The 25656-nt window shown below is 35.2% G+C and overlaps 1 protein-coding gene and 1 long non-coding RNA gene across 4 annotated transcripts in view; one reads left to right on the top strand and one right to left on the bottom strand.

The window, feature by feature from the left end:
* Window positions 1–7408, bottom strand: part of AARD (alanine and arginine rich domain containing protein) — a 50803-nt gene extending 43395 nt beyond the window's left edge. The window contains exons 1-2 of one of the 2 annotated variants that reach the window (XR_004231076.1): window positions 7257–7408; window positions 2318–2400 (exon numbers count right to left, since the gene is read on the bottom strand). The gene's annotated coding sequence lies outside the window, so the exon portion shown is untranslated. The remainder of the gene's footprint in view (window positions 1–2317; window positions 2401–7256) is intronic. The other variant, XR_004231075.1, reaches the window with a different exon arrangement.
* The window catches only part of LOC105749373, a 128520-nt gene that overhangs the window by 64572 nt on the left and 38292 nt on the right, over window positions 1–25656 (top strand). The window lies entirely within an intron of this gene.

The raw sequence follows: 25656 nt of genomic DNA, 5'->3' as shown, positions 1-25656 counted from the left end.
GACATGTACTTAAAAGTACATGGAAAAAATATTGGACAAGGATGTAGCACTGATTTCCTGGGGTGCAGCTAACATGACCTCAGCATTCATTTCTGCAGTGCATTCACTCAGAATTAAGCCCCGATCCTCTGTAGGCTAGGCTTTTGTATTTATTTAGGGAATCTGGAAACTACATTGATAGGTCAAATCTTAGAATCCCAGACAAATTAATGCTATAAACAATCCAGCCCGACTAAAATGTGGGCCTGCTGCCTGCCTAAATCCACTGGGCCTCAGGCACAGTTTGTTCTTCCTGGTAAGTATCCCTGCTCTGCCTCTCCTTAAGGCTACAATGACTACCACCTACTAGTTAGTTTTGAGAGCATTGGAACTGTTGTATGGGTGGGTACATCTTTCGTGCTCCCTGAGCCAACCTCAGATTCACCCTATCCACTGACCCCTTCTAATACTTCCATCCCTCCCCCTTTCCTAGAAAGGAAGACCTGTTTGGCCTCCTTGGCTGTTCTCTGGGATTAACAGGCTCACAATGGCAGAGGACGTTTCCCTGTTTGCTGAGGTGCTGTCTTTTGGCCAGCGCGTCCAAAACCACCTGTTGTTGATTGGCTACCTTCCCCAGTGCCAATCAGCTATTTCAGAACCTAAACATTCAGCTGTCCCATGTCCACCACTCTCTTCTCCTGGATTTTCCTTCTTACTTAGCTTTTTAAGAACTGGGACTAGTTTAGCCATTCCAATTATAGATTCTGTTCTGACCCTGCTTCTAGGGCTTTTCTTTATTATTTTCCTATTTGATGCTGTTGCCTGAATTTAAATATTCTGTCTGCCTTGGAATTCACTTCCCCTTGTAAGCAGGAACTTTCTGCTCTTGTATATATGGATATAACCATCATGTGGATTGTATATGGATATTACATATATAATATGTGGATATTATCATTTGGCACCATTCCAACTCAAGTCCATAGCCTCTCAAAGCATCAGGAGAGTCCCTAAGGCTATAATTTGCAGAGGACATATATGCATTGGTAGATAAAGTCTCTGCACTGGGAGGTTTTATACCCATAAAATCAAGGACTTGTGAATATTCTTTAGATTTTTTCAGGCTCCAAACTCTTACTTTGCCTATAAGTTTATTGACATAAAGAACCCCCAGCTGACCAAATTCTATCAATGCAGATCAGCACCTTCTCTGTACTCAGTATTGGAAAGCTGAGTAGAGCCCAGCTTCTTAAACTGTGGGTTGCAATTCCATATGGGGTCTTGTAACTAAATGTGGGAGTTATGAAATTATAATTTCTTATCAGTAAATGTGTGATTTGTTTACCTATTTTATATTTCCCAAGGTCACATAAGAAATTCCTCAAGCAAAAAGGGGTCAAGAGTGGAAAAATTTAAGAAGCCCTGGGCTACATACGTGAGCTAGCCAGTGTCATATTACCAGTATAGGTCACTAGAACCCAGTTTCTCCTGGCTTCAAAAGTCAGCTTTTTCTGTAGCATACCACATTCTCTCACATTTCATGTTACCAGCTTCAAGCATTTAGTGATGATAAAGTATTTCAAATATTGCTCAGAAAGGGTCCAAAAGAGCCTTTGTGCTGTAAAATATATTTAGTCCAGCCAGACCTGGCATCCATTCTGCATTGGTTCTCCTCCTCTCCCAGGGCTGGCTGGATAGCACAGAATTCCACCTTTGAAGGCCATTTTCATACTACCAGACTTAGCAATTGATGTGTACAGCTGCAGCATTTCAACTAGGCAAAGGCATAAGGGCACACACACACACATACACACTCTCCCAACCTGGAACATGGAGCACCCAAGAACAGAGTGCACAGTATCATCAGAGACAAATTTAGCCATGGGCAAATATTGTACCCATTATAGATAAAAGGGGTAAGCAGCATGAAAAATCCCTTAGCCTTTTTATCTATTAGCTTGTTGGCAATATGCTGTTTCAAAGGATAAAATTCAACTAAATCTTTTCTGGAGATCTTTCTGGGATGTGGGCTTATGGGATGTGGGCCTATCTTGAGATTGTCTGTGCCAGAAGTCCATGTAATTTGGCTAGATTTTTCAGGAAATACCAAGTTGTTAGAAATGGTGAAAGCCAATTCAGATATAGTATTAGGTGATACTTTTGTATTAACCAGTCTCCTACTACAAAGGCAGTCCTATAATCATAGTTCCCATTTCTGTGGCACTTTGATGTTTACTAAAATGTTTCCTCAGAACAACTCTGTGAAGTAGGTCAGGTATATTTATTATCCCATTTTACAGAGATCCTGAAGTTCATAAAAGGTAAGCAACAAACTCACGATCACACGTCAGAGATAGGGCTCAAAATATAGGTCTTCTGACTCTGATTCAGTGCTTTTCCCCCTTACACCATGATGAAAGTCTGGGATGAAATAAAATTCCAAATTAGACCATCTGAAGTACACCAAGATCCAAAGAGAGAGTTTAAATGTATGCTGTAGGCAATACCTGTGTAATATAGAGAGAAATAGAAAGTTGAGGAAATGATCTGTATAATTTTTAAAGACTTGTTATTGAGTAATAATAACAATCATCATCATAGCAAATATTCATATGGCACCTTAAGGTTTGCAAAGAGTTTCATATATGCTGACTCATTATTATCCCTATTTTACAGATAAGGACACTGAAATACATAGAGGTTAAATGACTTGTTGTCCAGAGTGACATATCTAGGAAGTCTCTAAAGTATAATTTAAATTCAGGTCTTCCTCTTTGCAAACATTGCATTCTATCTACTGAGTTACCCATCTGCAAGAAGGAATTATTTATGTCATCCCTCCATAGATTCCCTAGTATGTAGGCAAGCCTGAACATGGAGAAAACCTATCTTCTATAATCCCCACCCCCTCAGAATCTTCCTACCCCTTGCTATCCCACAGCCACCATGTGAAGGTGGCTTTCTTGGTCCTTCTCAGAGCTCAGAAATGGCTTCTACTTAAAATATAATATGAAAGAGCAGAGGATATCAGATGAAAGAACATCATTTAAATTCATACAGAAAATTAATTATTATCTAGGACGTGCTTGCACAAAGTTTAGATAATTATTTGGATAACTTGAGGAGAAGTAAGAATTCCTATTATTAATCAAAATGAGGACTTTATTTGCAGCTGCATTCTACATGTGTATTTTAGCTACAAAGACCAAAGTGAACCTCTAAAACACGTAAATGTAATATTGTGTATTATATTAAGGTCTTTGAAGACAGAGATTATGTCATATCAAAACCTGGCTTGTGTTTCACCTGTCCTAAATTGTGAACATAGCAGGTGCTTTGAAATATTTATTGATTAATTGAAAGAGTAAGCAAGTCCTAAAAGGTTGGATGGCAATAGTACTATTCTGAGGGTCTTTGAAGATCAGATCTTTTTTCAGTACTGTAGTCAGAACATTTAGGACTATGTTTTCATTTCAGCTTGAGGAATAATGCTGACAATAATTTGGCAAGCAGCTCAAGTAGCTAATCAAAGTCCATGTATTTGAATATAATTTAGAATATTAACTTGAGAATATCCATTCAAATATTAAGTAATCAATATGTAAAAAGCACTGTGTTGGGTATGCATAATATAAGCATAGTTTCTACTTTAATTAATGGTAAGAGGCATGACATACATCATTAAGTATAATAATTGGTAGTTTATAGTAAAAACAAAAGAGAGTCATTGTTTTTTAAATCTAGGAAAATTTTAGTAGGGAGAGATTCTTTCAGCCAATGGGACTATGTTTTTAATTTCTTCAATAGGAGCCAACATGGGTTCAGCAAAAAAATAAGTCTTGGCAGAATAAATGATTTTCTTTTTTTTTGGACAGAATTAGATCAAGTACACATTGTATATATATATGGTACATATACCTAGATTTCATCAAGATATTTGACAAACAAAAATTGATTAAGTGATGATTTCCTTATGGAGAAGATATGGCAGCTAAATGATGTAATGTATAGACTTAGTATCACAAAGACATGACTCTGAACCACACATCACACTACCTGTGTGACCCTGCAAGCTATTTAACCTCTCTCATAATAAAAGCCCCTCCCTCACAGGATTGAAGAGGGATTAAATATATATATAAAGCATTCTGCAAACTTTAAAGTGTTATATAAATACTAATAATGATTAGATTATAGTAAAATTTGATGAGTTTGAAACTGGTTTGATTGGATCCAAGAGTGTTTATTTGAAATGTCAACTTCAAAGAAAGTTTCTAGTAAAATATCCCAGGGTCTGACCTTGCTTCTGTGCTGGTCATTATTTATACAAAAGACTTGGATAGACTATATTTACCAAATTTGCAGTTATCACAAAATAAAGCTCAAAACTTAATATATAGGATAACAGAATTAATATCCAAGAAAAGATCATGGAAAATTGAAACAAGATAGAATAGGGAATTTATAAGTTGAAAACTGATAAATCTGATAAGATACATTTGTAATTTTAAAAACCTGCAATATTTACCTTAATTTACCTTTATATTTATAATTTACAATTGATAAAAATAATTGCAAATAATTTATATTTATAATAAATATACAATGAAATTGACATTTTCAATCTAAACATAGCACTTTTATTTATCTTTTGTATTTGGATTTATAAAGGTAAATACTGTATTTATAAATATGGCAATATATATATACATTATATAGATAATTATAAATATGTCAATCTAATAATATGTCTAAAAAATAGTTCTGGGGGCTTTGATGTACTGTCATCCCAGTATAAGTTTATAGTATAACGCAGAAACAAAAAAAAAAAGTTTAAAATCTCTTAAAATTTATTTTTTTAATTAATAAGCATGTATTGTATCTCCTTGCCACCTCCAATCAATAGGGGGAAAAAAGAAAAGAAAATCAAAATACCCATAACAAATGTGCATAATCAAGAAAAGTAAATGCCCATATTAGCCATGTCCAAAATCTGTCTTATTCTGATTATTTAATCTATTCCTTCTCCATTAGAAGGGAGGTAGCATTCTTCATCATGTCTTCTAGAATGACAGCTGACCATTGTCTTGATGAAAATTTTTAATGTTTTCAAAGTTGTTCATTTTTATAATTTTTTGTTACAGGATTTAGTTGTTCTCCAGATTATGGTCACCTCATTCTGTATTAAGTCATAATGATGAAATATTTTCATATTTCTCTGAAACTGTATTCTTTGCCATTTCTTACAGAGCAGCGTTATTCCATTACATTTATAGACCACAATTTGTTCAACAATCCCAATTCAGAAGTTTTTTGCTACCACATAAAAAAAGCTCCTATAAAAAATATTGTACACTCTAATTTATATTTTAATATATTTAACATCTACTGGTCATCCTGCCATCTGGGGGAGGGGGTGGGGGGTAAGAGGTGAAAAATTGGAACAAGAGGTTTGGCAATTGTTAATGTTGTAAAGTTATCCATGCATATAACCTGTAAATAAAAGGCTATTAAATAAAAAAAAATATTGTACACATAATAATTTTCCTTCTTTCTTTGATCATAAAGTTTACTTTTAGAAATAGTCCAGGAAAGAAGTAATAAGAATTTGAGCTAAGATATGACAGGACAATAGTGGGGATAGAAGAAAACAATTGGCAGATATAAGAAATAGGACATATACAACTTGGAAATTCACCACTTGGATTTTTAAATGGAAAACAAGTTAATGCTGAAAATGTTCAGTATGATATAATTTTTAGAAATTCTTTTTATATTTGAATAGCTTTATATAAAATAATATATTAAACATTTCTTTTTAGAATATAATTTAGAAAATTATAAAAGAAAATATATGAAAAATAATAGTAATTGTAAGTTGATTGAAATTATAACACAAAATCAAAGGAGTGTGAGAAAAGCTGACAGTCACTAAATGAAATTTAAAATCTTGATTAAAAAATGCATTTTTGCCAAATAACACCAGAAAATATTCTTACCTAAATCAACATATAAAAGCAGAGATGAATAGAAAAGAAAATATATATATATATAAAATGATGACTTCACTGGGATATAATAGTAAGTAAAGTCATAACACTTGACAATTTATCACTAATATTTATTAATTTGCATATAAAATTAAATTATAATTTAAGTGCATACAAATAGTCTTATTCTTTTATTTCTGTAAATGTCAAACCAAAAAAAATTTTTTTAATTCTATGCATATTTCCTTCTTGCCTTTTCTACCACTTAATTGTAGAATCTCAGAGTTGAAAGTTTCTGAAGATGTTAACAATAAGCTCAGTCAGGTCATAAACTATGGGTGGATGTTAATAAGAGAGAATAGGGAATCAGTTAAAGTGATATACTAGAAATGGGCATAGGGAAATCCACCAAGACCAAGCAGTTATTTAAATTAGCCTTCAAGGCCTCACTGTTGGTATAAGACTGAATCAATACTATATATTTTAGTGGAACAAATGAAAATGTTAAGTAGACAGCAGGTAAGGCTTTGAAAATCAGCTTAACTGTGGAGGTCTGGGAATTTCCCCTACTGTCTTCATTGATGAGTCTAGTTACTGAGAGGACAATTAGTCAAAAGTAAGTGGATTTTGCAGGGACCAGGGATCCTGTACAATCCACAGTTGGAACCACAAAGCCAGGACACCAGAGTTGTAATTTTTCTCATGTGGCTTCCTTGATGGGGGAGATAATGTCCCCCTCATTAGAGTATGAGCTCCTTCAGAGCAGGTACTGCAGTCCTTGCTTTTCTGTTTGTAAACCCATCACTTAGCACTTAATGCTTTGCACAAGGGAAACACCTTATAAATGAAGCAATGTTTCATTTATTTATTCATTCATTAGTGATTATATGTTCTTCATTTTTTACCTCAGAGCTGAGCATGTAACTTCCTGAGCTCAAGTCCATCAGTGGCGGGAAAGGGGGTAACTGCTGACAGTTGAACATATTTCTGACAGACTTTGACAGGTGTTACCCAGTTGGTCAGTCAACAAATATTTATTAAGTGTTTATTATTTGATAGTCATTGTGTTAACCAATTCTGAAACAGGAATCCACCCCACAGCATTCCTGAGAAGAGGCCATCCAGGCTCTGCCTGAACACAAAAATCACAATTTATAAGATCAGGAGAGGACCAGAGTAAAGTTTGGATGGAAAAGGAGGATTGGTAGCAAAGTGATGTCAAGAGCATTCAGGATTAAAATTAAGTATTTTTATGCCTGAATATAGTATGCCATGTGAAACACTCACCAATTAGACAACAAGTCCCCAGGAAAGAAGTTTCAGAGTTCAAAGATCCATGTCTTCTATGTCCAGTCTCTTGGCCAGGCAGCAAGATAAAAATAAGTCTTTAGTGCCACTTCAATAAAGAAAAATATCTATGGAGATAAAAATAATTAATGACTAAGTTGTTGGTACAGAGAAAATCCAATTTCCCTCCTCCAGACTAATAAAATGCCTTTCAGTGTGCAAAGGAAAAAAGTCTTTCTCTTCTCTTTTGGATTATTTCCTTAATCAGCCAGGTTTCTGCTGGCTCTCCTCTTTTCCAAGTTTCCATTTTCCCAACTGCCTTATTCATTTATGATGTTTAAAGTAAAGCCAATGAGAGACTTTGCAGGCTTGTTCTAAACAAGAATCATAAGAGCAACATGTGGCTGCCCTCCTTCACCTAATCTCTCAGCTCCATCCATTGAGACCTGTGCCTCAGTCCCAACAACATTATCCATGAAGTACAGAAGAGAAAACTATCATCTGCAGGCTTGCTTTGCTCTTGTGCATCCTGGCCAAAGAAAACCAAGGTGAGTCATTTCCCTGATTGAAAATAAAGCTCTAAAGAGCTTCCCTTGCCTCCAGGAATTCTCTTATTCTGTTTTCATTTAGAGGATTCAATTTTTAAAAATGCCATGATCTTTTAATATCCTAAGCCTGAAATGTTGCTCAATATAGATATATCTTGTTGTATATTGGAGTCTGAATGGAGTTGGCTCCAAGGCTGATTAAGTTTAACATTTTTCAATGCATATGACTAAGTGGCCAGCAGAGCTGTGAGAAGGAATTGTTTGTGCTTGAGGGCAAATAGTATAAACCAATCCCATAGCAAATGATATGAAATACTGGTAAGGTAAGAGAGAATTAACACGTGGGAGGAATGATAAAGAGAACCCAACCTCATTCCTTTAATCATTTCCTTATTTTGCCTAATTTTTCTTATTTTAAAAAAAAATATTAGAAATCTCCAATCTCTCATCTCAAACTATCTACTAAACATATTAAGCTAGATTTCCTATAGATATCTTAAACTCAATATATCCAAAAATAAATTCATTATCTTTCCTTTACAAATCTTCGCCTCTTCCTACCTTCCTTATTACTGGAAGACACTACCAGCTTCCCAATCATTCTGACTCACATTCTAGGTATCATCCTCCATACCTTACCCTCTTTTATCCCATCCCAAATCCGGTTTGTCACAAAATTCTGTCATTTCTACCTTCCAAACATCTACGTACTCCCTTTCTCCTCTGATATTGCTACTACCCTGGTGCAAGCCTTTGCACCTGCACTAATAAAATAAGATTCTGGTTTATCCTCCTGCCTCAAGTCTCCCTATTCTAGTTCACATTCCACTGAGCTATCAAACTGATCTTCCTAAAGTTCAGGGCTAATCATGTTGCCTCCATGTTCAATAAATTGTCACTGTCAAGATCAAATATCTAGCATTTAAAGTCCTTCATAACACAGATCCCTCTTACTATTTGGATTTGGGCTTTTTGGAGGGGTGCTTTTCTTTATATTCCCAATAACCTGGCACATGGTAGATACTTAATAATGCTTTTTGACTAACAAGGTGATAAGTTCAGTTATTTCTATGATGTTTGAAAACTTCAGGTATTGTCGGCACTTTCCTTAATTTGGTACTTGGGAGGAAAGCTCCAGTAACTCCATCCTAATTATAACAATAATAGTTAATAATTTAGTTTCTGCAGTGCTATTCAGTAAATTACCATTTCTCATGTAGTAACTAAAATCCAATCCTCTATAAACTATATTAAATTCCTTCATTAAGAGATAGAAACCTTACCCTATCACTAGCAGAAAGTCTCTTCCCTACTGCTCCCTCACCTTTGAGCCCTAACTTCTTCCATCTCCCTAGAATCAGGATCACCAGTCCCAAACACAATGCTCTCTCCTCTTGCTGAACACTCCCAATTTTAAACTTTGTTTCTTTAAAGTTCATCCATGTAAATGAGTATGTGGGGAAAAGGCACCAAGACAAGCAAATGCATGCCCAGGAGCAAATCCATTGGAGTTAACTTTTCTGACACTTTTATAAAGGGAAAGAAAACAAGTATCTCTCTAATACAATTAAACCTAACAATAACCCGTTATTATTCTCATTTTTGTCGTTGAGGAAACTGAGACAAACAGAGATTAAGTGATCTGCCCAAAGTCACACAGCTGGAAAGGCTGGATTAAAACTCAGGTCTTCCTGACTCTAGTGCTTCTATGTATGTAGTTAAAGATCTCTTGGCCTTTAGCTCTTGGAAACTCAATCATCTTTTCTTTTGTAACTTTTAGAGAAGGTAGAAGGAGGGAGAGGCTTATTCTCCTCTACCCCAGTCAAGGTTAATGGTATCTGACAGCAGAAGCAAATGGAGACATGATTTGTATAAATTGAAAGAGGAATTCAAGAAAAGGCATGAGTTTCTGATCTCCAATCTTCTGTGTTGAGGAGGAACAATTCTGAATTCCCTCAATAGCATCATCTCAAAATAATTGTTTTCTTGAAGAAAAAGGACATTTCTGAAGCAAACCAGTTTTGCCTCATAGATATTGCTGAATTCAAGATCTCCTGAGTTGGAAACTTCAAAGCATTAGATATATTTTAAAACAAAAAAAAAAAAAAGGAAAATTTCTTGATGCTTCCTATTCCATATAAAAAGATGGAGTCCATCTACATGGTTCCTGTATCATATTCTGTTTGGACCACAAACTCACTGAGGAGTCCAGCTGAGCCAGAAGCCTAAGTTAGTGGAAACTACAGTCAAACAGCATCCATTAGAGCAGTGACTGTGAGACCAAGATCATTGGGAGCAATGTGAGGGTATCAATAGCCCTGAAGTTCTATGGCACTGAATATGTGAATTGCCCCTTCTCACATATACTTTGTTTTGCTTCTCAATCTTTTCAATCAAGTCCAAATCTTCATAACCTCATTTGGATTTTGTTTTGTTTTTGGCAAAGATATTGGGTATGATTTTCCATTTCCTTCTCCAGCTCACTTTACAGATGAGAAAACTAAGGCACCATGGCTAAGTGATTTGTCCAGGATCACACAACTAGTAAATGTCTAAGGTCAGGTTTGAACTCACAAAGATTAGTTGTTCCCAACTCCAGGCCTAGAACTCTTTCCAATATGCCACCAAGTTGGCCTAAATATATGGAGATATATATTTTCCTTAAATATATATCTCTCTGATGCCCTTTATATGTGTTTACTTCCCTTGTTAATAATGCTAGGTATATTTGTGAAAAAGTATACCCCAAATTCATGGGGGAGATGTCTTATTGACACTTTTCTTTTTTATTTCAAATCCAGTCACCTACAGAATTGAGTTGGAAATTTTTCCTCATTCCAAAGTCATTTATTTTCATCATTTGCCATTTGATTAGTTAGATTCTTAACCATTACTCCCAGATATTTTAACATGTATATAACTTCATTACTTCCAGCCTAGATTTATTACAATTTATATGTAATTAATGAAACTTCCTAACTAAAGTAAATTATATTCAGAGAGATTATAATAAAAGAACAAGAGAAATGAAATAGATTACAATAGTTATTAAACAAAAGTGAAAGAGAATGATATTCAGCCGTGGAAAACATTATTTTACATGTACAATATATCACCAATAACACTATCCAATTCCAATTACTTTTAACTTGTCAGTGTAGTATCTCTTTATTAATATCATAAATGATTTCTCCTGAATAGCATAATCTCAAACAGCTATTAGCAAGATAAAATTTATTCCATGATCCAATGGTCATAAATATCTACAGGGATGTGTTTAATAACCAAAATGGCTTCTGGCAAAATATTTTCAACTTTTACCTTTTCTATCTGAGTAAAAATGTTCCCATTCCAGAGCAAATTACCCAAATAATATAGATACCTGTTGTAACATTGACATTGGGGTAATAAGAATCCTTCTTTGAATTATTTTTCTTTGGAGCACAAACTCACTGAGCAATTCAGCTGAGCCAGAAGCTAGAGTTAGTGGAGACTATACTCCTTCCTTCCATCCTTCTTTCTGTCCTTCCTTCTGTCCTCCTTCCCTTCCTCCCTCCCTCCCTTCCTTTCGTCTTTCCTTCTTTCCTTCCTTCTTTTTTCCTTCCTTCCACCTTCCCTTTCTTCCTTCTTTCCTCCCTCTCTTCCTCCTTCCCTCCCTCCCTGTTTTTCTCTCTTCCCTCCTATATATAGCTACATAAATATATATATAGCTATATAATTGGATAGTTATATAAATATATATATAGCTATATAAATGGATAGTTATATAAATACACATATAGCTACATAAATACATATATATGTGTATGTGCATATATGTGTCTGTGTATACACACACACACACATACACACACGCACACACACACACACACACACACACACACAGTTCTTATTACAGCCACAACCAGGATAAGAATCTAAGTTTGTGATTTCCAGGCTGGTATCTCATTGTAAATGAAAGAACTTCCTAATTGGAATTCAGAACTTGATTTGAAGCCTAAATCTATTTGCTTACCACATGTGTGAATTACTATCTTGAGCAAATTACTTCATATTTCAGAGTTTCAGTTTGTTCATATTTAAAAGGAAGGTATTGAACTTGATGATTTATCTCTAAGGTCACTTCTAGTTCTAAATTCTAAAATACTTCTACTACATCATGTTCCCTATGATAATGCTCTTTAATGAAAAGTCATTTTTACAGAAATTCAGAATACACAAAGTAAAATTTCTATTCTCTTCTTTCCTCCAAACAACTTCATATAAGTAAAAAAATCCAACTTTTCATGTATCTTCCAATACAGGCATTTCTAAGACAGTTGAAATTTTTCTCAGTATTACTTTAATCATGGATTGTATGACTGAACTATTGAGTTTGAGGTTTTCTTTTTTTTTTTTCTTCCTAACTTTCCTTCTTTCTTTCTTCCTTTTCTTTTTTCCATTTTCTTCTACTTCTTTCCTTCTTTGCTTTTTTTCTTTCTTCATTCCTTTCTTCCTTTTTTTCCTTCCTTCCTTCCTTTCTTGCTTCCTTTTCCTTTTTTCCTCCAAAATTCTCTATTTAAACATTTATTTAATTATGTGATCTTTTAGTATCTATTTGCTCCTCCTTTGCATTTTAGGACTTTTAGCTACATATTTTTCAGATTAAATTGAGATTTGAAACAGAGATTAAAAGCTTCTATCTTTATAATCCAACCGATGCACCAGGAAAGCAAAATTAGTCGAACCAAAACATTGGCATGGAGATGGCTCAACTTGAATAATAAAAATACCTTTATAGAATATAACTGGAAAGCACTTTCCTTGCAGTACTATATGAGAGAAGTAATACAACTACTATCATTACTATTGAATAGACGAGGAAACTGAGACTTAGAGAACTAAAATTACTTGCATGTAGTCTGAATCAAATCTGAATCAAGATTTGAATCTAGGTCTTCTGACCTAAGGGGCAGCTAGACGATACCATAGTACATAGAGCTTTGGGTCTGAAGATCTGAGATCAAATATGGCCTTAGATACTTACTAGCTGTATAACCTTGTACAACCCCTACTTGTTTCAGTTTCTCATCTGTAAAATGGGAACATACTGGAGAAGGAAATGACAAACTAATCCAGTACCTTTGCCAAGAAAATCTTACAGAGCAGACAAAGTCTACTGGTCATGTAAAGTCAGACACAGCTCAACAACAAATCACTTCTGATTTAGGTTTAAGTCTTTTTTTCTAAACAATATTGCTACTCTTGGTGCAGCTAGATGGTACAGTGGATAAGGAAGCAGCCCTTGAGTCAGGAGAAATTGTGTTCAAATTCAGCCTCAGATACTTAACACGTCCTAGCTGTGTGACCCTGGGCAAGTTACTATATCCCAATTGCCTTTCTAAATAAATATACAATATTGCTACTCTGTACCCATAAAGGGAAGATATTTGCTGTGAGTTTGTGGGTCTGCAATGTGAAAATGGATAGCAAAGATTCAGTTTGGCTTCTTATAATCCAAAATTCACAAAATGAAAAGAACATAAAACTATACTAAGGAGACCTGGATTTCAGGTCTGGATCCTGAGGTTATACAACCTTTGGCAAGTCACTTAATATGAAAGTGAATAAGTCACTTTCTCAGCCTCAATTTACTTATTTCTCAAATGGAAAGTTTAGAATGAATTCTCTCTTCCATCTCTAAAATTCTGTGATTCTAGGAACAAAAGATTTTGACATTCAGCATTCACAATGATTTCATTTGATAGTCAAATAATTACAAATTCTTTAACAATAAGCATTTTCCCACTGTCTCTATCAAGAGGGAACTAAGTTTTATTGTCTGGAATCAAGATTATTTATTACATGAATCTAAATTCCAATGACGTTTATAACTTCCAGAGATATAAGCATGTCATGCTTAAGTCACTAGAACATTAAAATATATTCTCTCTATATATATATTTTAATACTAACCCCATCCGCTCCTAAGAAGATTTTTTAAAGTACAAAATAAATTATCCATGTTTATAATGTCTGGACTAGCTCCCTAGAGGGCCTCAGGATCAGTCAGAGTCAGGATAAATCAAAGTTCTTGGTCTTTAGAGGGAGAAGTGAAGTAGGCGGAGGCAGGCAAGCTACCATGTGGCTTGCCAAAGATGTATCCTGGAGTCTGGAGTCTGGAGTCTCTAGCCCCTCTCCTCCTCATCCTGCAGACAAGTGAACTGACCTCTCTCCCTCGGCCCTCCAATCCTTGCCTCCCATTACCTTACTACCACGCATTCAGCATGGTGCCAATCATGAGGAGAGCCATCACATTACCATATCATCTAAGTGTATGCTTATAGAGCCATTATCTCAAATTCAATAGATAATTATACTTAAGTGCTCTGCTGTCTGATTCAAGTATACCTTTTCATAGTTTCAGCCCATTACATCTCCCACGTTTTTTTGTTTTAGAACACAGGTGGTCATGCCCTCCCTGACTTCTCAGGAAGAGAGATGAAAAATACCAAAGGGAAATGGGAAGTCAAGCCAGATATTGTTAGTGGGTTTCTGGGCTGAAGGGTCTTACTAGAAACAGGTATGCACAAACCCATCAGCATGGGAGTTATTACACAAGCACAGAGCAATAAAGTACCGGCTATTAGTGATGATTCTCCCCACAGCCGGTGTAGGCTCAATGTGGTGTAACAAACATGGATTACACATGCAAGTAGTGATATAATGAACAATATGAATCAACATGGTGTTGTAAAAGATTTCCAGAACCTAGAAGGAGGGTATGTAAATAACAATCACACATACCCCTCCTTCTGCAACCAAGAGATAATCCAAAACCAATCTATTGTCCATTACTTCATGTGTCAGAGATCCAGTGATTCCTGGAGATTTTGAAGTCCTGCAACAATCTCATCATGTGTCAGGGAATCCAATGTGATTCCTGCAGATTTTGAAGTCCTACAACAGTCTTATCATGTGTCAGAAATTCCAATGATTCCTGAGGTTTTGAAGTCCCACATCAGTCTCATTAACAATTTTTGATGTCCATGAGTCAGTTTGGCTCTTTCAGTGGTGGGCACAGTCAGTGATGGAACCACCTGATGTTTCTTGGGTCTTCTCCTTTATTTCAAGAGTCTGCTCTGTCTCTCTCCAATGGACAAGGCAAATAAGGCTTGTTGGCATCTATCTGATTCCTTCTTCATCTGTAGAGATACAAGCAAACCCTCTCCCCCAAGCAGTTAGCCTATCTGGTCCCTTCCATTCATTACTTTCTGGGTCTCTCCACATCACCTGGCGATTATTTAAAGATAGTGGAGCTGCTCGCACTGGACACTGCCCTTCCAGTGGGTTATAAAACCCGTCTGCCAGAGCCAGTGCATCTTTGTCAAAAATCAAGAAATTAATAGTATAAAGGGTTAGATTTAGAAGTTCTCTAGGGTTACCTGTGGCTCCCCCATTCTTTTGTTTTTGGAGAAGCGTCTTGATGTTTCTGTTTCTCCTCTCTACTATTTAGCCTGTCCTTGAAGATTAAAAGGTATGCTAGTGGTGTGTAAAATCTTATACTGTGCACAAAAGTGTGCAAAATATTTGGAAGTATATGCAGGTCCATTATCTGTTTTTATTGCTCGTGGCACACCCATAATTGCAAAAGCTTGTATAAGGAATTCAGTGACCACATAGGCTGTCTCTTTTACTGCTGGTATTGCAAAAGTGAATCCTGAAAAGGTGTCTACCACAATGTGGATAAAAGACAGGTGACCAAAAGATTTATAATGGGTCACATACATTTGCCAAATTTCATTGGGTCTCAAACTATGAGGGTTTTTCCTGGGAAGAAGTATAGGAGCATGGAAAGGAAGGCAAGCTGTACAGGCTTTTACTATACTCCTAGCTTCCTCTTTTGTTATCCCAAATTGCAAACGTAAAGCTCCAACACCTGATGATATTTAGAACGAGATTCTTGGGCTGCCTGAAATAAAGGAGCATTCTCTAATTTGGTTAAAAGGTGATCCGCCTTTGAATTTCCATAAAATATAGGACCTGGAAGTCCACTATGAGAGTGACATGTGTTAGAATCCTTACAAGCTGTTAAGTCATTAGAATTGATAGAGACAATAATTATATAATATTAGCATGGTTCAGTATGATTGATCTGATCTTACAAGGAGATGTTATGGGCCAGAACTTGAAACAAAATACTAAGTGGAACTGATAGAAACAATGCTTGTGTTCATACCTTTAGAGAGCTCATATAAGCAAGAAGCTCTTAGGGCCAAAGAGCACTCTGGAAGGAAGCCCACAAGCCCACTCTCGGAGGTGGAGTCAGATTCATTACATCTTCCACCTTTGTGCTGGCTGGAGGCTGAAGAAAGCAGAGGCAGAAGCAAAGGACAAGCTGCAAGAGCTCTTGGAATCAAGGAAGGAGAAAATAAATGTTTGGATTTTATTAGCTAGCTGTATTTGAAGTGATTATTACTCTGAACTGAAACTAAGGCTGCCTCCAGAAAACCTCCCCAAGAAACCTGCTCCCAGAGAACCATCATATATTATAAAAAAGAAGAACTCCACATTTTGGCACCTGAATACCACAGGCATGCAAGATATAAATCTTACCTGGATGCTTTCTCATTTGCTCTTGAAGTTCCTTAAAGAGCTGATATATATTGGAAGCTACACACTTTATTTGAGCTGTGGCAATTCTTTGTACCACACCTACTGAATAGACCAATTCAGATATTATATTTATGTCTCCTGGATAATAAGTAAGAGCTAGAATTATTGCATACAATTCATTCTGCTGAGTGGACTGAAAAGAAGTTCTGATTACTCTCTTTATAGTTAAGTCACAAGAGTATACAGCACAAATGTTATGTTTGGGTGCATCTGTAAAGATAGTTGGTCCTTTAAGAGGAACTTTAGAAACCTTTTCTTCAAGAATCCATTGCCAATTATATAATAATTGGGTTATCTTTAATTGAGAGTCATGTGTAAAATTTGGAGGTGTGGCCAATAAAATTTGCCACTTTGGGATGGTTTCACAGCATACATTAATTTGTACATTGGTATAAAAGGTATATATCTTGTCAGGTCTTGTCCCAGATAATTGTACTGCTCGCTTAATGGCCTTTAATAAGATTCTAGCCACAAGCACTGGGTAAGGAGTAAGGCTTTGTTCTGGTTGTGCTGGAAGGTTCACCCACTCTATAACACTGTCTCCTTGATGAAGGACTGCTTTGGGTGCCTCTTTTGTGCCAAAAATTGATATTTCCAAGGGTTTTTGAGTGACTCTTTGAACCACATTGAATAAAGCCAGTTCAACTTCTCTCAAAGCCACTTGAGCTTCTTTTGTAAGCTGGTGTGGTGAGTTTAAAGCACTGTCTCCCCTTAAAATGTCATATAATGGTTGTAATTGATAGGTAGTCAAGCCTAACACTGGACGCATCCACTGGATATCTCCTATCAATTTCTGAAAGTCATGTAAGGTGTTTAGCTTCTCTGTTCTTAATGAAAGTTTTTGTATGTAAGCACTGTAGGGTATACTTCATATGCTAAATATTGCCTTGTGGTGATATTTTCTTAACCTCTCCCTTCTCTTTCTCTTTCTCTTCATGCTTTCTTGTCTGGCTGTTCTCCTTAGAACTTTTCTTTTTTCTAGAACTTGTGGGATTCTTTAAGGCCAATTGTATTATGTTGTATGTATGTGTATATATATATATATATATATATATATATATATATATATATATATAGTTTCTTTAGAAATTGAATCAGGACCATTATCATTGTAATAATCACATAGTTGATTTCCTACTAGTTTCCAATTATCTGCCTCTATTTCTTCTTCCTTAAAGAACCAAGGGGACATACATTCTAATGTTTCCAAGAGTCCACCAATCTGCTCTCAAGTTACAAGCAAACCTTGTTTCTTTATTAGTCTATAGAGCTCCCTTGGGGTGGGGGTGGGGTGGGGGTGGATCTTTTCCTAATATCTGCCCCATTACAGCTAGAAAATGAAAGTTACTAGTTTAGTTCTTAACAAAGTAAGTTCCTTGTTTGTCTATTTTAATACTCACCCTATTTCCTGGTCACAGGGACTTCTTCACTGAAATTATGGTCACAGTGCATGTTGGGGCACCAAATATAATGTCTGGACTGGCTCCCTGTAGGGCCTTACAGTCAGCCAGAGTCAGGATCACTCAAAGTTCTTGGTCTTTAGAGAGAGTTTTCAGCCCTCTACACATCTTTATAAGTGACCATTGACATTGGGAGGTGACAGATCAGAGAAAAAAAACAAACCTTTATTAAGCACCTACTATGTGCCAGGCACACTATGCTAAGCATGTAACAAATATTATCTCATTCGATCATTGAGCACCCAAAAATTTTACCAGGTAAATAATTTTACTTTGTATAACCTGATTTTCATTCAAAGTTATTATGAGTTAAAAAACAGTCTCATAAAGCATGGTATAGTGGAAATATTATGGAATTTAGAGCCAGATCTGAACTTACAAATAAATAATCAAGTCCAACAAATTCCTTTTAAATATGAACAAACCAAAGCCTTGAAATATTAAGTAATTTGCCAAAGTAGTAATTCATACATGTATTAAGCAATAGATCTGGGCTTCAAACTGAGTTCTCTATGGTTCAAAGAGTAAACTGAATCTAGCTGAGGATACAATGAGAATTTTCAAACCAGCAGAGACTATATTCAGGGACAATAGGAAGTAAGTTAGGAAGTTCCTGCCATATGATTTAATACCATTAAATTAAGGGAATCAGTATACAAAGTTGCATCTCCTAGGCTTATGACCTTTAGGAATTCAACATAGGAGATAAAGAGAACAATTCCTAATTGTAGTTGAAACTGTGAGGGCCAAGAACAAGTCAGATTTCAGATTCAACAATTCAAATCATAGAGTGCTTAATCTATTGATTGTTTCTTTAGCATTCAGCAGGAGTTGGTTCCTCCAAAGTATCTACCTAAAAATGATAGGTTACTTTTCCTTTGCTTTTTCATTTTGTTTTGTTGCTTTAGAGATATTGGATAGGAGAACTAAGGAAAAAGCAAGCATATGTAGATTATTCCACAAAGAGATTAGAAGAATGATGATGAGATTTTCTTGAAAAAGAGAAAGAAATATGAAGATAATTTTGTTTCTAAATATGTCTGTTACTGAATAAGAAAAGAGAGAGGGAAAAAGAAAATTAGAAGAAAGAAAACAATGGGCTAAAGTGTAAATAGTACTGGACATGGGAAAAGAAACAAATGAATATTTTGTTGGGTAGTTGACTAAATGATCTCTAAACTCTCTTCCAACTTAAATAGTTTATGACACTCTGAGAGTTAGGAGACCCCAATTTTAATTTCATTAAACTATGATCTTGGACAAGCTACCCACCCTCTTTTGGCCTCCATTTCCTCATTTTGAAGGTGTTGGAATATAACACTTCTATGGTTCCTTTCACCTTGAGCATGTTGTGATTCATTCAGTAAGACAATTTCATGAAGGACAGGAGATCCGTTGAAAATGCAGTGCTGAAATGCCGCTAGTCTTTTTAATCAAGTAACCCCTCTGTTCTTGGCCAAGAATGTTCCAAACTTACCAAGCCCAAATTCTGTTTCCAATTTAATCTCGAGTTCATTACTGAAGTTACTTTCTTCTTTAAAGTGGCTAAAATACAAGAAAAGAGGAACAGATATATAACAATTTCAAAGGCCACAAATTCTTGGCGTAAGAAAGAACTTAAATCAAAACATTACTAATTAATCAAATAAATATTTATTATGGCCAAGACATTGTCAGAGGGATGTAAATAAATATTACACAATCTCTTTCTTTATGGAGCTTTCAATTAAGTTAGGAAAACAAGGCATATAATGATGAAAAGAACTAAGAATTCAAGGGAGCACATAAGGACTCCTTGTCACAAAAACTTTTCAAGCAAAGATTTGATGACCACTTGTTGGGGATATTGGAGATGAGATTTTTATTCGGGTATATATGTTGGACTGGATGGTCTCTGAGTCTTTTCCCCAAAATAATAATATTATTATTATCTAGCATTTATATAATACATCAATGTTTGTGAACTGCTTTATTTTATTTTATTTTTTATTAAAGCATTTTATTTACAAAGCATATGCATGGGTAATTTTTCCAACACTGACCTTTGCAAAACCTTTTGTTCCAAATTTTCCTCTCCTTTCTCCACCCCCACTCCTAGCTGGCAGGTAGTCCAATACATGTTAAATATGTTGAAATACTTGTTAGATCTAATATATATGTATACATATTTATACAGTTATCTTGTTGCACAAGAAAAAATTAGATCAAGAAGGAAGAAAAAGAAAAACTGAGAAAGAAAACAAAATGCAAGCAAATAACAACAGAAAGAGTAAGAATGCTATGTTGTAGTCCACACTCACTTCCCATAATCCTCTCTCTGAGTGTAGATGGCTCTCATTGTCACTGAACAAGTGTACCTGGTTTTAATAATCTCATTGTTGAAGAGAGCCACGTCCATCAGAATTGATTATCGTATAGTCTTCTTGTTGCCATGTATAATGATCTTCTGGTTCTGCTCATTTCACTTAGCCTCAGTTCATGTAAGTCTCTCCAGGCCTCTCTGAAATCATCCTGTTGGTCGTTTCTTACAGAACAATAGTATTCCATAACATTCATATCCCATAATTAATTCAGCCATTCATCATGGGCATCCACTCAGTTTCCAGTTTTTTGCCACTACAAAGAGGGCTGCCACAAATATTTTTGCACATGTGGGTCCCTTTCCCTCCTTTGAGATCTCTTTGGGATATAAGCCTCATAGAAACACTGCTGGATCAAAGGGTATGCACAGTTTGTTAACTTTTTGAGCATAATTACATAGTGCTCTCTAGAATGATTGGATCCACCAAAAATGTATCAGTGTACCAGTTTTACCACATCCCCTCCAACATTCATAATTATCTTTTCCTGTCATCAGCCAATCTGACAGGTGTGCAGTGGTATCTCGGAGTTTTCTTCATTTGCATTTCTCTGATCAGTGGTGACTTGGAGCATCTTTTCATGTGGCTACAAATAGTTTCAGTTTCTTCATCTGAAAATTGTCTGTTCATATCCTTTGATCATTTATCAATTGGAGAATGGCTTGAACTATTATACATTTGAATCAATTCCCTGTATATCTTAAAAATGAGGCCATTATCAGATCCTTTGGATTTTCCAGTTTATTGCTTCCTTTCTAATCTTGTCTGAATTAGTTTTGTTTGTACAAAACCTTTTTAACTTAATATAATCAAAACTGTCTGTTTTATGATCAATAACAATCTCTAGTTCTTCTTCGGTCACAAATTCCTTTCTTCTCCACAAATCTGAGAGGTAAACTATCCTATGTTATTCTAATTTATTTATAATATCATTTATGTCTAGATCATGAACCCATTTCGACCTTATCTTGGTATATGATGCTAGGTGTGGGTTTGTGCCTACTTTCTGCCATACTAGCTTCCAATATCCCCAGAAATTTTTGTCAAATAGTGAATTCTTATCCCAAAAGGTGGAGCCTTTGGGTTTGTCAAATACTAGATTGTTATAATAATCATTGGCTATTTTGTTATGTGAACCTAACTTATTCCACTGATCAATTTCTCTATTTCTTAGCTAGTACCAAATTGTTTTGATTTCTGCTGCTGTATAATATAATTTTAGATCTGGTATAGTTAGGCCACCTTCATTTGATTTTTTTTTCATTAGTTCCCTTGAAATTCTTGACCTTTTGTTCTTCCTAATGAATTTTGTTGTTATTTTTTCTAGGTCAGTAAAATAGTTTTTTTGGGAGTTTGATTGATATAGCACTAAATAAATAGATTAGTTTAGGGGGTATGGCCATCTTAATTATATTTGCTCAACCTATCCATGAGCACTTGATATTTTTCCAATTGCTTAGATCCAACTTTATTTGTGTGGGAAGTGTTTTGTAGTTATGCTTATATAGTTCCTGACTTTCCCTTGGAAGATAAATTCCCAAATATTTTATATTAGCAGTAGTTATTTTAAATGGAATTTCTCTTTGTATCTCTTGCTGTTGGATTTTGTTAGTGATGTATAAGAATGCTAATGATTTATATGGATTTATTTTGTAACCTGTAACCTTGCTAAAGTTGTGGATTATTTCTAATAGCTTTTTAGTTGATTCTCTGGGGTTCTTTAAATATACCATCATATCTGCAAAGAGTGATAATTTGGTTTCTCCATTACCTACTTTCATTTCTTTAATCTCTTTCTTAACTCTTACTGCCAAAGCTAGCATTTCTAATACAATATTGAATAGTAAAAGTGATAGTGGACAACCTTGTTTCCCCCCTAATTTTATTACATATGATGTATTACAACCCTGACCATTACATATGATGCTTGATGATGGTTTTAAATAGATATTACTGACTGTTTTAAGGAAAAGTCCATTTATTCCTATACTCTCTAGGGTTTTTATTAGGAATGGATGTTGGATTTTATCAAATGCTTTTTCTGCATCTATTGAGATGATCATATGGTTTTTGTTAATTTGGGTTATTTATATAGTCAATTGTGCTAATAGTTTTCCTAACATTGAACCAGCCCTGCATTCCTGGTATAAATCCTACTTGGTCATGGTGTTTTATCCTGGGGATGATTTTCGTAGTCTTTTTGCTAATATCTTACTTAAGATTTTAGCATCAATATTCATTAGGGAGACTGGTCTCTAATTTTCTTTCTCTGTTTTCATCCTACCTGGTTTAGAATCAGTACCATGTCTGTGAAAAGGAATTTGATAGGAATCCTTCATTCTCTATTTTTAAAAATAGTTTATATATTATGGAGTTAATTGTTCTTTAAATGTTTAGTAGAATTCACATGTAAATCCTTTTGGTCCTGGGGATTTTTTCTTAGGGAGTTGATTAATAGCTCGTTCTATTTCTTTTTATAAAATGGGATTATTTAAGTAAATTATTTCCTCTTCTGTTAATCTGGGCAATCTATATTTTTGTAGGTATTCCTCCATTTCACTTTGGTTGTCAAATTGATTGGCATAAAGTTGGGCAAAGTAACTCTGATAATTGCTTTAGTTTTCCTCTTCATTGGTGGATAATTCTCTCTTTTCATTTTTGAGACTAACAATTTGATTTTCCTCTTCCTTTAATTAGGAAAATTAAAAGGATAGACTTAAAAGTCTAATCAAATTAACTAAAGGTTTATCTATTTTGTTGTTTTTTCATAAAACCAACTCTTAGTTTTATTTATTAATTCAATAGCTTTTTTAGTTTCATTTTTATTGATCTTTCCTTTGTAGAATTTCAAGTTTGGTTTTTGATTGGGAGTTTTTAAATTTGTTCTTTCTCTACCTTTTTTAGTTGCAAGCCCAATTTATTGATCTTCTCTTTCTCTATTTTATGCAAGTAAGCAGCTAGAGATATAAAATTTCCTCTTATCACTGCTTTGGCTGCATCTCACAAATTTTGGTATGTTGTCTCATTATTGTCATTCTCTTGGATGAAATTATTGATTGCTTTTATGATTTGCTGTTTCACCCATTCATTTTTTAGGATGGGATTATTTAGTTTCTAATTACTTTTTGGTCTATTTTCCCCTGGCTTTTTCTTGAATGTAGTTTTTATTGCATCGTGATCTGAAAAGAATGCATTTACTATTTCTTCCTTTCTGCATTTGATTTTGAAGTCTTTATGTCCTAACATATGATCAGTTTTTGTATATCCATGAACTGCAGAAAAGAAAGTGTACTTCTTTCTGTCTCCATTCAATTTTCTCCAAAGATCTATCATACCTAGTTTTTCTAGCATTCTATTTACCTCTTTAACTTCCTTCTTATTTATTTTGTGATGTGATTTATCAAGTTCTGAGAGAGCAAGGTTGAGATCTCCCAATATTATAACTTTGCTGTCTGTTTCTTCTCACAACTCTCTTAACTTCTCCTTTAGGAATTTAGATGCTACACCATTTGATGCATATATGTTTAATATTTATATTGTTTCATTATCTATGGTACCCTTTAGCAAGATATAGTTTCCTTCCTTATCTCTTTTAAATAGTTTAATTTTTGCTTTTGCTTGATCTGAGATCAGGATGGCTACCCTTGCTTTTTTTACTTCATCTGAAGCATAATAGATTCTGTTCCAGCCTTTTACTTTAACTCTGTATCATTCTGCTTTAAATGTATTTCTTGTAAACAACATATTTTGTAGGATTCTGACTTTTAATCTAGTCCGCTATCTGCTTACATTTTATGGGAGAGTTCACCCCATTCACATTTACAATTAAAACTACTAACTCTGTATTTTCTGCTATCTTATTAACCCCAAATTATACTTTTCTCTTTCCTTTTCCCCTTTCCCTCCTTCCCAGTATTTTACTTATGCACACTACTTGCCTCAAGCAGTCCTTGCCTATAAATGCTAACTCTAGACATTCACTACATTTATGAATGTACCACTCTGCATATACTATTGCCAGTCTCTCCTAATTCCCAGGCCCTCAGAGAAATATCTGGTCACTGTCTTTTGCAGTGCTTAAAATCAATTTTACCAAGCTTATCTCTACCTGAGGTCTTCAGAGATCTCTGGCCATTGTTTCATAAGAACAATGGTTTAGATACATGGCAGTGGGCTCAAGTACAGCCATGTGCAAGCTCAAGGTCTTTTGTTCATGTGTTCACATCCTGCCCCTGACCTCCTGCTGACTCCCAAATGAACACCGGGTCAAAGAGGACCCACTTCTTCGTCCCACTGCTTAAATAAAGTCTATGAGGTCATACACACAGCCAATCAGAGAAGGAGACACCTCTCATTAACAATGCGATCTCAATGTGGACATAGTTCCCACTCACGAGGCAATTGGTGCCTGTTTGCTCCCAGCAAATCACATTCGGGGATCTCAGGGCCTGAAAGCCTCTGTTTACTTCCTGACTGTGGAGTGCTGTGACTCCTCCTCTTCCTGTGACCTTTACACTCCCCCTTCCCCTACTATTTCTCTTTTCCCTTCTATTTAGCCTACCCCTTCCCTTTTCCCCTTTCCTCTCCCACTTTTCTACAAGAGGAGAGATGTTTCTTGGTGAAACCAAATATATCTAATATTCTTTTGGGGGGCCAAATCTGATGAGAGTAAGATTCATACAATGTTCATCCCCCTCCCTTCTTTCCCTCAGATATAATAGGTTTCCTTTGCCTTTGAGATGTAGTTTCCCTCTTTTTTTACCTCCACTTTCCCCTTTTTTTCTGTTACAATCCCCTTTCCATCTCTAGTTTCTTTTTTATAACAGTAAAATCAAATTATCCATGTATTCCCTATATATACCCATAACAGAAATACAGTTCTCAAGAGGGTTTATTTTTTTTGTTTTGTTTTTTTTTTACCTTTTTATGCTTATCTTGAGTTCTGTATTTGGAGGCCAAATTTTTTGTTTAGTTATTTTTTTTTCATCAAAAATAAATGGAATTCACCAGTTTCATTGAATGTTCATCTTCTTCCCTGAAAGAAAATGCTCAGTTTTGCAGGGTAATTTATTTTTGGCTGCATTCCAAATTCCCTTGCCTTTTGGAATATCAGATTCCAGGCCCTTCAATCCTTTAATGTAGAAGCTGCTAGGTCCTGAGTAATCCTTATTGTGGTTCCTTGGTATTTGAATTGTTTCTTTCTGACTGCCTGTAATATTTTTTCCTTGTTCCAATAGTTCTGAAATTTAGCCATAATATTACTGGGGGGGTTTAATTTTGGGATCTTTTTTTGCAGGTGTTCAGTGAATTCTTTCAATGGTCATTTTACCTTCTGATTCTATGATACTTGGACAGTTCTCTTTGATGATTTCGTGAT

The sequence above is a fragment of the Sarcophilus harrisii genome, chromosome 1 (genome assembly GCF_902635505.1).
Source record: "Sarcophilus harrisii chromosome 1, mSarHar1.11, whole genome shotgun sequence".
Lineage (NCBI taxonomy): Eukaryota > Metazoa > Chordata > Mammalia > Dasyuromorphia > Dasyuridae > Sarcophilus > Sarcophilus harrisii.
This window is presented reverse-complemented; position numbering and strand designations above follow the sequence as displayed.